The following is a 10,382-nucleotide window of genomic DNA, read 5'->3' on the forward strand; positions in this document are numbered from 1 at the left end:
ATAAGTTACATTCATTACAAAGATGATCAAATCAACAAGGCTAAAAAATCACAGAACAGATCGTTTCAATCATCAATGCAATATTCTGTTCCTAACAATTCATTACTCTGACTAGATGGCAGCATTAAATAGAAAGTCACCATTCAGTTATCTAATGTAGCAAAAAACAAACAAACAAAAAACCCACCAACCAAACACAGTAGCAACAAAAATATAAACGAGTGTAACGGGAGCAATAATTATGATAAAATGCAGTTTAAAAGATACGGAGCTATAGCAATGCAACATCCCTCAGCTCCATCCACACCAAGCAACTTTGGTTTTGGTTCAAATATGTTTTTGAGCTAGCTCAGCTGAATTTTTGAATTTTCTTTGAATAGCTGAGCCATGCTACTCCCCTCACACACACACACAAATACCCCCACACACCCCAACCTACTCACATGTCACATCACAAACTGCTTTTGGATTTTACCTCAGTTTTGAAAGACAGGACTGCAGAGTGAGATAATCCCTGTCAGCCTCTGCTTGTAACACATTGTAAATGTCCTGTTCAGTTTGCATTTATACAGTTTTATGTACGCCTGTGTTAAGTGTGCTTATCTGTACACAGCCTTTTAATTGGAAAAATAGCTTCTGTGCCAATAATAATAATAATAATAATAATAATAATAATAATGCTTTTCACAGCCTAGCTCCTTCCTATCTTTCCTCTCTCATCTCACACTATTGCCCTGCTCATGCTCTTCACTCCTCTGATGCCATGTTTCTCACCTGCCCAAGGGTCTCTATCTCTACTTCCCTTGCTCGGCTTCATCCATTTTCTTCCACTGCCCCTTACGCCTGGAACGCTCTTCCAGAACATTTGCAAGCTACAAGTTCAATCGCAGTTTTTAAAGCTCAGCTAAAAAACTTTTCTTTTCCCTAAAGCTTTTAGAATTTGATTTTGATCTTACTTTTATACTGTTAGTTTTACTCTACCCTGTGCCTGTTTGGTGCATTCTCTTCCCCTTCTTATTGTTTTATTATGATTCTATTAGAATGCAAGCCTATGCGGCAGGGTTTTGCTATTTTATTGTTTTTACTCTGTACAGCACCATGTACACTGATGGTGCAATAATAATAATAATAATAATAATAATAATAATAATAATAATAATAATAATAATAAGCAATCTAGAGTAAGGAGTCACTAGTTGAATGGATACCAGAAATCAGTCAACCTCATGTCTGTTCTTGAAATTCTGACTTTCAGGAGCAGTTGCTGCCATCCACTCTGTGGAGAAGTTAACAAAATAGGAAAAGTATTTGCCGCAAGGCAGGTGCAATATAGCAGCATTCCTTTGCAGGAGGGGAGGACAGCATTTTTCCTGCCCAGAACAGCATTCCCTCTGGGCAGGAATCCTCTGGAATGGTGGGTGGAGCTGAAATCTGTGATGGGTGGGGCTATAGGACAAAGTGGTCAGGACTGCCTCCTCCTCCCCGCACCTCTTCCTCAGAGTAGACTGCCAGGTGGGTCTGAGAACATACCGCCCCCCCCCCATTCCCCACTGGCCCAGTCTCATCTACTCTAGACTAGCAACAGTTCTCCAAGGCGTTTCCAACCATACTGACAAAAACCCAGTAACTTGGGATGTCAAAGATGACTAGGGTGACCATATGAAAAAGAGGACAGGGCTCCTGTATCTTTAACAGTAATGTAGAAAAGGGAATTTCAGCAGGTGTCAATTGAAAAGGGTGAAATTCCTTCTTCATCACAACAGTTAAAGCTGCAGAAGCCCTGCCCTCTTTTGTATCTGGCCACTCTACTATAGCTAGTGTAGCTTTAACTGCTGTGATGAAGAGGGAATTTCACCCTCTTCAGTTGACACCTGCTGAAATTCCCTTTTCTGCTTTACTGTTAAAGATACAGGAGCCCTGTCCTCCTTTTCATAGGGTCACCCTAAAGATGACCCCGAGACCGTCTGCATGCTTTATACCAGCCTTCCACAACTTGGTGTTCTCCCAGACGCGTCAGACTGCAACTGCCATAATCCACCAGCTAAGTGGATTATGGGATTTGTAGTCCAAGACATCTGAGAGGGCACCAGGTTGAGGAAGGCTGGTATAATATTCCAAGGCAGCTTCATCTAAAAAAAGTTAAATTATGCAGCTTGCAAAACTCAGTATCTCGGTACAGCATTTGGGTCCCCTTAAGAGGACAAATAATCTGTTTTAGCACCCCAGTCCTACCTCTCTCCCACTTGGCTAACATGAGACGCTGCTTCAGTTGAAGTGCCGCTGCCTCACACACTCATTCTATTTGCCATGCAGCAGTCGAAGTGGGCTCTCTCAGACGGGCCTACCCAACGCTTTTTAAATAGTTTCTTGCGTCCTTCTGAGCTGTTAAAAGAACCATGATGTTCTCCCAAGAAATTGGCTGCGATTCAGGCATGAAACGGCAAACTCCTCTGACCATTAGTGCATTCTGTGTAACAATCTGTAAGGCTTTTATTAAAAAAAAGGTCTTGGGCCGGGGATGAAAGGCACTATGCAAGATATTTATAGCCTTCCTAGCATTACTCCCCAGGCAAGGGACCAAAGACGGACACTGCTGGTCTGCTTTGTTGCCACAATACCAAGCCAACAAGCAATGCTTTCCAGAGAACGGTCACTTTACCATTTTTGCACTGCGAGTTCCAAATCAGAAGAGAAAGCCTGAAAAATAAGATATGGAGTTTGTAAATTTCAAATCACCAGTCTGCTATGAGCACATTTATGCTACAGGCTTGGCCCTGGTTTTAACTGTCATTCCTTTCCCCCCAGGGGCCTGGCAGTGTAAAATTTAGTTCTATGTCAGAGCTTAGATATCTGTAAAGAGAATTCTCAGCAAACTATGATTCTCAGAACTCTTTGCAGGAAGCCACGACACTGATGCTGGCATAAAACCAGTATAAATCTGTAGCGCAGATCAAGTGTGGGCAGACTTCAAGTTGGTGGGAGTTATGTTGTCATTTTTTAATGAGAATCCACCAGCTGGTAGGGTGACCCTATGAAAAGGAGGACAGGGCTCCTGTATCTTTAACAGTTGTATTGAAAAGGAAATTTCAGCAGGTGTCATTTGTATATATGGGGAACCTGGAGAAATTTCCTCTTCATCACAACAGTTAAAGCTGCAGGTGCCCTGCCCTCTTTTAAATCTGGTCACTCTAGTATAGCTCCTGCAGCTTTAACTGTTGTGATGAAGAGGAAATTTCACCAGGTTCTTCATATATACAAATGACATCTTCTGAAATTCCCTTTTCTATGCAACTGTTAAAGATACAGGAGCCCTGTCCTCCTTTTCATAGGGTCACCCTACCAGCTGGAGCCAGGGCCAACATAGTAGTTGGGGGTGCTGGGTTGGGTGACCATATGAAAAGGAGGACAGGGCTCCTGTATCTTTAACAGTTGTATTGAAAAGGGAATTTCAGCAGGTGTCATTTGTGTATATAGAAAACCTGGTGAAATTTCCTTTTTATCACAACAGTTAAAGGAGCAGGAGCTATACTAGAGTGACCAGATTTATAAGAGGGTAGTGCACCTGCAGCTTTAACTGGTGTGATGAAGAGGAAATTTCAGCAGTTTCCCCATATATACAAATGACATCTGCTGAAATTCCCTTTTCAATACAACTGTTAAAGATACAGGAGCCCGGTCCTCTTTTTCATATGGTCAGCCTAGTGCTGGGGGTGAAGCCAATTGCAAAATGGTGGCACAAGAGGGTATCCACTGCACCCCATGAGCCATTCACTTGACTTGAGTAACCTGAATGTGCAAATATAGATCTACATCCTAGTTACAATCAGGATCAGGAATTCAAACAAGTACTCCTTAAACTGGCCAGTAGAGCTACACAAAGATCAGATCTATACCAAACAGGATATAACACTTTGAAAGTGGTTTGAAAACAGTATGTGGAGTGTGTCCTGGGTCCCAACAGTTGTCTCTACTGTTATAAACCCTTATAAAGCAGTAGTTTAGATCCTGCCAAAGACCAGGTCAAGAACAAGCACTTAATACTTAATAATATATACTCACATTTTACAGCAAAACATGGAAACTAAGAAAGAAGTGTGCCCCCCCCCCCAACTTATATTTTTACTTGGTATTTTTAAACTACTGGCAGTCAGAAACCCTTGCTAATCTATTGCACATCATCCAGAGCTCTCCTTGAACAGCCTTCTGCCTGCCCTTGGTGTGGATTCAGCCAATGGCTGCTTTCAGACATAACAATAAGCCAGAATTGCTGACAACTTACCCCTGCTTGGCTCCATTAACCAGAAACTAAAAATGAAGCAAAAGTCACACGCTTACTAGTTGCTCCCTTAACAACCAATGAATGGGAAACTAATTTTAAACCCTGGCTTCAAACACTGGTTTGTTAGGGGAACAACAAATGAGGAGCCCAGGTTCAGACATAATGGGAAACTTTTGGATTTCTTGTAGTTTCTGGTTAGTTTAGCCCTTTCTGCAGGTGACAGAAGCCAAGCTGAGGAAATTGGGCAGCGTTCAGCAGCATGCTGGTCGTGAACAATAAGTCCAAATTCTCTGCAATTCTGGATTATCGAAACATGGCCTAAACATGCAACCCTATGCGCGTTTAGAGAGAGAAAAAGTCCTACAACTTCTGACATGTCCCAACCAGAATAGCTGGCTAGGCTATCCTGGGAGTCGTAGGACTTTTTTGTGTGTCTAAACATGCAACGAATTGCACCTTAAATGTTGGATAAATTAGTTTCTTAGAATCATAGAATAGCAGAGTTGGAAGGGGCCTACAAGGCCATCGAGTCCAACCCCCTCCTCCATGCAGGAATCCACCCTAAAGCATCCCTGACAGATGGCTGTCCAGCTGCCTCTTGAAGGCCTCTAGTGTGGGAGAGCCCACCACCTCCCTAGGTAACTGATTCCATTGTCACACTGCTCTAACAGTCAGGAACTTTTTCCTGATGTCCAGCTGGAATCTGGCTTCCTTTAACTTGAGCCCGTTATTCCGTGTCCTGCACTCTGGGAGGATCGAGAAGAGATCCTGGCCCTCCTCTGTGTGACAACCTTTTAAGTAACCTTAAAACCTTAAGTAACCTTAAGTCAGACATATTTGGGGTTGCCACATTTGTTTATTTCCCCCCCCCTGGCCTGGCTCCTGTGTTCTCCACAGCAGCTGGAGACACTGAGGTTAAGGAAATTAAGTTTTCCCCATCACTTTATTCCATGTTAAGAAAAGCTTCAGCTGCTTAATTTTTGTTTTTCTGGCTGCCCAAGAGCAGGCTGAGACAAAAGGTAGAAACTTCAGGCACAGTTATGGCCCATGAACTTTGCACTTGAAAACTCTCTCCACCCTGTGGCTGCATCCTTTAATAAACAAGCAAGGCGGAGATAATACATAAGGTAATTATCGTTTAAGAGGTCACATTCTTTTGGGGAAGGCACTTGCAAGCTTTTGAGTTACACAGAAACCTACATCAACAACACAATGAAGTGATAGTCTGTAGGTTGTTTTATTGTGGTTTTAATGTTTTATTGTGGTTTTAATTTTTGTGAACCGCCCAGAGAGCTTCGGCTATTGGGCTGTATAAAAATGTAATAAATAAATAAATAAATAATAGTCAATGACTGACTATAAAAGAGCAAAGATTGCTTAAAAATGCAAACATACTGGGTCATAATAATTCAGTTCTGGATTTACATTCTGCAGAACCCTCACCTCACGCATAATTTGGCAGTTAGGGTAACCATCTGCAAAAGAGGACAGGACTCCAGTACTTTTAACAGTTGTGTGTTTTGGGGAGATGTAGCTGTCATGCTAGGGTGAGAAAACCTAACCCTGTTGAAATTCTTTCTTCACAATGAATAAAGTAACATCCTTTGTATTTGTTCTTATTAGTGTTCATTATTACATTCCACCCCACCACCTATACCAATTGCTGGACCTGTATATTCATAACTGAACAGATTGTTACAGATACACCATAAAACTCTGGCAATCTTTTCCACAAAGTATACTAGCTTTCTAATGGTTGTGCTGAATTGCTGACCACTCAGGGAAAGAGGAAATATAAAACCTTATTTATTTACAACATTTCTATACCGCTCAATTAACTAACACAGATTCCAGAGCGGTGACCATAGATATAAACGGTAAAAGAAAGATTTTAAAAGCAAATCAAAATTATTCAATTTAAAAACAAGGGAGCTAGAAAAACAGTGGCTAGTCAGTTGGGGAAGGCTTCTTGAAACAGGGGTTTTCAGGAGGTGCCATAAGCAGCCTAGTGTTGGCACCTGCCTGACCTCCAGAGAGAGAGAGAGTTCCGCAGAGAAGGGGCCACCACACTAAAGGCCCTTCTCCTGGTGGATTCCAATCAGGCCATAGGTGCATGTGGAAGCACCAGGAGCCTGCCCTCCGATGACCTCAGTGATCAGGCAGGTTGATAAGGGAGAAGGCATTCTCTTAGGTATCCTGGTCCCAACTTGTTTACATATATATTGATTGGCATATGTGATCGTCAGACATCTGTATGCAAGATGCACACACATAGCACTGGTATTGTACTGTGTTGTCACAGAATGTTTATGAACAAACTTAACTGCTGAGTGGGGAGTTTGATGAAATGGAATGCAGGAGCTGTGAAAAAAGTACAAAGTTAGCTTGGAACATAAGAAGAGCCCTGCTGGATCAGACCGAGGGTCCATCTAGTCCAGCACTCTGTTCACACAGTGGCCAACCAGCTGTCGACCAGGGACCCACAAAGCTGGATATGGTGCAACAGCACCTTCCTACCCATGTTCCACACAGGCTTACTGTCTCGGATACTGGAGGTAGCACATAACCGTCAGGGCTAGTAGCCATTGATAGCCTTCTCCTCCAGGAAAAGGAAAACCTCACATAAGGCCTAGGGACCAGATGTGATGTCTGCTGACTGGTGTGATGGGGCTTTAGCAGCAGGATGAGTGGACATAAAGGAGCCTAGGAGGGGGAAGGAAGAAAACTTCCCATAGGAAAATGGAATCCAGTTAGACTGGATGGGCTAGGGGAGACCTTACAGCATACGTAGACAGAAACATCTATGTGAGCTCGTAGACAAATGTAAGGAAGGGCAGGATTTCTCCTATCAATTCAAATATAGCCAGTCACATATTTGACTGCATGTCTCTAGCATTATTGTATTTACATATTTAAACGTATAACCATCTCATTACCAAGGCTCTTGATGAGTAAAATTCAAAACAATTAAGCTACAATCCAGTTCAGAGAGATAAAATCTGTACTTTTCATAAACTCTGTTTTAGTAGTGAAAGCCACATCGAAATAGGGCCGTGTAGGGCGACTGCATGTTTGATAAGAGTTCCTTTTCCAGAGCTCTATTTTCCCACCGACACCAAAGTTTCTACCTTGGCTTCTGTTGACAAAGCATTAACGGAGATCGAAAGCAGCATGAGATCTTCCGCAATGAACCCCTTGTATTTATATTTCTTCCTGCCATTACTGGCTTTTACTTCTTTTTTTAAACAAGCAGCCTGAAACACCTGAATAATTAAAGCAAAGCTAAGACAGAAGGGGAGACAGTCCCAGATAGAGGCTCCCATGGAACAGGGGGTGCAAAACGTGAGGCCCGGGGAGCAAATTCAGACATGGCAGGGACCAAATCCAGCACTCCTGGGTTCCCCAGTTGGCCACACCCCCTTTCCCCCAATCACCGATCATTGGGGGGGGGTCTCCTGGCTTTTGTGCACTCCCCCCCCCCCGCATTCTCAAAGGTTGAAATGCCTCTCTTAAGGCTTCATTAGAGGCAGTAAGAATTCTAAGCTAAAATATCCAGGTATTTTAGCCCCTCCCCTTTTCCTCAAGCCCTGCCCACCAGTGGAATGCAGCCCCTGAGAGTTTCTTTGAAATGGATTATCAGCCCCCCACCCACCCACTGAAAGAGGTTCAACACCTCTCCTTGCCTTGGATCTTTATGCCCAAGGAAGGCTCCACAGCATTCAGATAAAAAACATGGCCCCACATAGGGGGAGAGGTTCCCCACCCCAGCTGGGTATGGGAGGCCCAGTTGGACAGTAAGAATGGGGAGAAGGGAATGATTTGGGAGACTAAATAGGTTTCTGACCTTCACATCACTCCGTGATAATGGCAGCTCACAGTATGCCAGCCTTCCCCAATACAGCTCCCTCCAGATGTTTTTGGATTACAATGTACCAACTACGCCCTTATCTGGACACAGATAGCCTAGCTACAGTGATCCATGCTCTGATAACCTCTCGTTTGGATTACTGCAATGCGTTATACGTGGGGCTGCTTTTGAAAACGGTCCGGAAACTTCAGCTGGTACAAAACAGGGCAGCCCATTTACTAACAGGGACTGGCCGGTGAGATCACATTACGCCAGTCCTTTTACAACTTCATTGGCTGCCAGTCCGGGTCTGGGCCCGATTCAAAGTGCTGGTATTGACATTCAAAGCCCTAAACGGTTTGAGGCCAGGTTATTTGAAGGAATGCCTCCTCCCATATGTACCTGCCAGGACCTTAAGATCATCTACAGGGGCCCTTCTCCGTGAGCCCCTGCCAAAGGAAGTGAGGCAGGTGGCTACTAGGAGGAGGGCTTTCTCCGCTGTGCCACCCCGGCTGTGGAATGAGCACCCTAGAGAGGTCCGTCTGGCACCTACACTGTACTCTTTTTGTCACCAGCTGAAGACCTTTTTATTCTCTCAGTATTTTAACACTTAATTTTAACTTAAATTTAAATTTTACTGTTCTAACTCTGTATTTTAATCTTATATCAATTTTGCTGCATGGTTTTATCCTGGTTGTGCTTTTTATACTGTATTTTGTATTTGTGTTTTTAACCTGTTGGTTGTTTTATTATGGTTTTAAATTTTGTGAACCGCCCAGAGAGCGTCAGCTATTGGGCGGTATAAAAATGTAATAAATAAAATAAATTCCTATCACTCCCAACCATTGGCACTGGCTGGAGCTGATAGGAATTGTAGTCCAAACATCTGGAGTCCGTCATATTGGGGAAGGCTGGAGTATTCTCCTGGCAGGGTTCTGATGCCTTGAGCAGTTGCAGGCCAGGCGGAAATCCACCAGGGTGCCGCTGATCCATATCACTGCATCCGCAAGTTGGTAACAAAACGTCACCTGTTGAATTTCATCTACTTGCCCCATAGTTGTTGAAAGACATGAGCCTTGAGGGAAAATGCCCTGGCAACCTCACACCCACAGTTCCACATTATGCCAAACAGGACAGGACTCCTGTACCTGTAATTAGAAATAATTACTATCTCATCCTAGTGGGGAAGAAGGATGAGTAAGTGACCTCTTTGCCCAATCATCTCTTGTCCAGCTGCTAATTGCAGAAGGGCACATGTCGAGGCCTCTCTTTTGCCCTTTGGGTGGTTCTTGATTTTTAAACTGGCCAACCCTTCAAATGCAGGACACACCCAAATAGAGGACTGCCCTAGGTAAAATAGGACACATGGACACCTATAAGGAAGAAAATAACTTTAACAAACTTAATTTTAACCCACATAAATTTATTTATTTGCAACCTGCATATACTGCTCCACATCTGGACAGATTCCAGAACAGCGACCAAGAAAAGATAAGCTAAAAGAGTAAAACACCCTGTTAAAATTATTGTCATTATTATGCTTGTTCCGGCCTGCAGCACGCCACACGCTGCCATTTGAGCCACGTTTTACTCGCCACGTTCTAGCCTTTGGCACGTGATTTGTTTGTAATGCCAGCGGTTTCAGCTCCTGATCACCCAAATCGAAAGCAAGGATAGAGAACAACCTCGAGCATGGGCAAAGTGCCTTTCTCTCCACCCCCTTCCAAAAAACAGACACACACACACACCAGCGCTGCATTGAGGAGGGAGGCGGGCGGGCGGGCGAGCGAGCGCGCGCCCCTTCGCCCTCCTCCCTGCCCTTCGCGCCCGGGCGCCTTTGCGCTCCGGGCAGAAGCCCTCCCCGTCCGGGGCGCCTCCTTAAAAGCGCCGCCCGCCCGCCCTCGCGGCGCTTCCTTAAGGCGCCCCCCCGGGGGGCGTGGCGTATGCAGATGAGGCGGGCCGGTGACGCGCGCTGCCGCCTCCCCCAGCCTCTAGCCGCCTGCAAGCAAAAGTTCCCAAGCGGAGCGGCAGCCCGGGCGAGTCTAACATGGCGCTGCGCTGGAGCGGGCGCCTCCACGGAGCAGGCGAGGGCGAGGCGGGGGGATCGCCGCCGGGGCTGCGGCTCCTGCTGCTGGCGGTGCTGTGGCCCTCGTTAGCCAGCGGCGCGCACGGGCATCCCAGTGCCTGCAGCGGCCCCTTGATCCTGGGCTTGAGGCTGGAGTACAGCGACCGGCCAGCCCCGGAGCTCCAGGACAA

Source organism: Elgaria multicarinata, chromosome 12 (genome assembly GCF_023053635.1).
Source record: "Elgaria multicarinata webbii isolate HBS135686 ecotype San Diego chromosome 12, rElgMul1.1.pri, whole genome shotgun sequence".
In the NCBI taxonomy this organism is placed as follows: domain Eukaryota; kingdom Metazoa; phylum Chordata; class Lepidosauria; order Squamata; family Anguidae; genus Elgaria; species Elgaria multicarinata.